This window comes from Tupaia chinensis, unplaced genomic scaffold (assembly GCF_000334495.1).
Source record: "Tupaia chinensis unplaced genomic scaffold, TupChi_1.0 Scaffold149501_1, whole genome shotgun sequence".
In the NCBI taxonomy this organism is placed as follows: Eukaryota; Metazoa; Chordata; class Mammalia; order Scandentia; family Tupaiidae; genus Tupaia; species Tupaia belangeri.
This window is the reverse complement of record NW_006209345.1, coordinates 3741699-3745112: the sequence shown is the minus strand read 5'-3', so window position 1 is coordinate 3745112 and position 3414 is coordinate 3741699.

Sequence of the window (3414 nt, the reverse complement as noted above, 5' to 3'; positions counted from 1 at the left end):
CCACTGTCGACTACGTGGGAGTCCAGCGACATAGCCATTACGCTAACTGCTGGTCCCCCCCAATTTTTTTTTAAAGCAAAAACATCATACTCATTTTACAAACTGATCTTTGTTCAGATATCTGACGTTTGGATAACTAAGTGAATTCTCAAGTTCAAAGAATTAATTCATGGTAGAGATGTTAAATCTTCTGATTCCTCATATGTTTTTTTTTTTTCCCTCTGCTAGAGAGGGAATATAGCAAAAAGCTAAAATCATTGATTTTATGGGGTCAGCAGATGGTGTGGTGGTTAAGACACCAGATCCTACATGGCTGACTTCAAGTCCTAGACCCAGAGGCTTGAATATCATGCTGGGCGCATGTGCATGCATGCCCAAAATCCTGAGAAGAGAATGGAAAAGAAGGAATTATGTAATGGCCATCCTGTCGAAGGAGTGATTTCTCACTTTCACTCTGTCTCTCTCTGGCAAGTGCACATACCCTATGGCAAGGACCTTTTTTAAAACTTGATTTTAGGGACCAGCAGTTAGTGTAATAATGGCTATGTTGCTGGACTCCCACGTAGCCGACCGTGGTTCGCATCCCAGACCGGGTGGCTTAAAACTCACACCAGGCGCGTGTACGTGCGTGCCCAAGATCCTGAGGGGAGAACAGAGGAGAAGGGATTGCAGCGTGGCCATCCCCCCTGGGGGGTGATTTCTCGCTTTCTGTCTCTCTCTCTCTGTCTGTCTGGCGAGCACACGCGCTCTATAGTGAAAACCTCTCAAAAGAAAAAATAAATAAAATAAATTTAATTTAGAGTTAAGACTCCTCCCCCTTTAAAAAAATTTCCCAGAGGGCACCCTCCAGAGGGGATGGTCATGTTGCAAATTCCTTTTCCTCCATTTATCTTTTTGGGCATGGGAAAACACATGCTGGCACGTTTTTCAAGCCAGGAGGTCTGGGACCAGAATTGTGGAGTCAGCCACATGGGATCCAGCTGCCTTAACTATCATGCCACTGCCACTTTCTGGCCCAAACTTCCTGGATTTAAACTTGAATTCTGGCCCAGCTGTGGTGGTATAGGCATTGAGGCCCCGCTGCTTAATACTGAGGTCATATGAGAAGGCCCCTGTTCAGATGTTGGGTCAAACTGAACTCACAGGGTGCTTTTGGTGTGGTGAGACCCTGTCAAAGTTACTTGTCTGTCTATCTCTCAATAAATAAGTAACTAGGGAACCAGCAGTTAGCGTAATGGCTATGTTGCTGGACTCCCACGTAGTCGACCGCGGTTCGCGTCCCGGACCTGGTGGCTTAAAACTCACGCCGGGCGCGTGTGTGTGCGTGCCCAAGATCCCGAGAGGAGAATGGAGGAGAAGGGATTGTGGCGTGGCCATCCCCTCTGGGGGGTGATTTCTCGCTTTCTGTCTCTATGTCTCTCTCTGTCTGTCTGGCAAGTGCATGCGCCCTATAGCGAAAACCTCTCAAAAAAATAAAAAATAAGTAACTAAATAAACAAGAAAACACACACACACACACACACACACACACTCTAGTTCTCCCACCTATTAGCTATGTGACCTTGAGCAAGTTAAATAATCTCCCTGGGATTCAATTTTCTCACTTGTAAGAGTAGGTATCATACATGGGGCTCAAATGAGTTACTGAAGTACAGTACTAGCACAGTACCCAGAACAGAGCAAACACTCAGCCAGTGTTGGCCATTATTTTTTACCATACTGTTTCCCATTTGGGAGAGAAAGCAAGCTCCATAAAGAGAAAACTGAGATCACTTGTCTCAGCTCTGTCACTAGGTTGCTTTGGAAACTTGTTTATTTTTCTCTGTAGTGAATCAGTACAGTCAATGATGAAGAAAATGTCTGCTATTTACTTGAGTTGCTAAAGTGAATGGAATGATGTCCACCAGGTTTGCCCAGCTTCTCAGAGAATCCAGATTTACTACTTATGTTACCAAGATTCATGGAAAGATCTTGGCTCCTGACGCTAAACCTACAGACACAGCTGAATTCTCAGTCTTTCTTTCTTTCTTTCTTTCTTTCTTTCTTTCTTTCTTTCTTTCTTTCTTTCTTTCTTCTTTTCCCATAGGGCATGTGCTCTCTCCAGAGAGAGACACACACAGAGAGAGAAAGACAGTGAGTGAGAAATCACCCCCAGGGGGATAGCCATGCTGCAATCCCTTCTCCTGGAATTTTGGGTATGCATACACACATGCCTGGCGTGATTTCCAAGCCATCAAGTCTGGGACTCAAACCATTGTCAGCCATTTGGGAGTCCAGCATCTTGACTACCACATTGCCTCTGGCCCCCGGTTCCTGTTTCTGTATCATGAAAGAAGTGTCCTTCTTCCATCTGAGGTAGATTCTCTGGCTCCTGCTCTAAGTTTCATTCTCTTCCACAGCCTAAAGGCCCTCATGCCTTCTGGTGAGCTTAGTCTCTTGCTGGCTCCTTCCCATCAGCATTTAAACATGCTCAAGTACCTGCCAGTTTAAACAAGATCTCCCTCTATGTATTGGCTTTACTGTTTATGTTCACGGTCTTCTTGAGTCATTTGTATTCATTGACTCCAGTTTCCTTACTTTCATTCAATCAAATATTCATTCAAAAATTTTGTGACTTATTTTGGACCAGGCTCTGTACTAGGATCTGGGGATATAATGATGAGTAAAATGGACACTGTCTCTGCTCTTTTAGAGGATCCTCTGATGGGATTGGGAGACATTAATAAAACAACCCATAAAATAATATAATCACAAAGTATAATGAGTGTTCTCAATGAAAAGTTCAGGATACAAAGAGAATTTAACAGAGTTATAAACTGGCTGGGGAGTAAGGGAGTAAAAAGAGTCTTCCCTCGGATCATCTGCGCTGATATCTATCATAGAGGAATTGTTGGCCAGACGCAAATAGGGAAGAATAATAGCAGTTACTAACATTTATTGGGGACTATATTTCTAGCACTTCACACCCATCATTTAATTTTTAAACACTCTGAGCCATATTAGTCTCTTTTCATAGCTGAGGAAATGGAGCCATCAAGAGATACCTTACCTGGGATCATAGAACCAGGCAGAAGTAGAGCTGAGATTTTAACCTGGTCTGACACTTGAACGCATGTTCATTTCTTTTCTTTCTTTCTTTTAAAATAATTATTTATTTAATTAATTCTGTTTGTTATTATTATTTTTTTCCTTTTAATTTGACTAGAGACAGTGAGAGAGAGAAAAGGAAAGCAAGAAAGCAAGCCACCAGGTCCAAGACTTGGACCACAGTCAACTACATGGGAATCCAACATCTTTAACTACCACACCACCTGCTGGCCTAGAACCCATGTTCTTATCCACACAACTAGAGTGGATGGATACTGGCCTTGATGTTGCAGGCACATGTAAAAAGTGGGGAGATCACCAATGTGG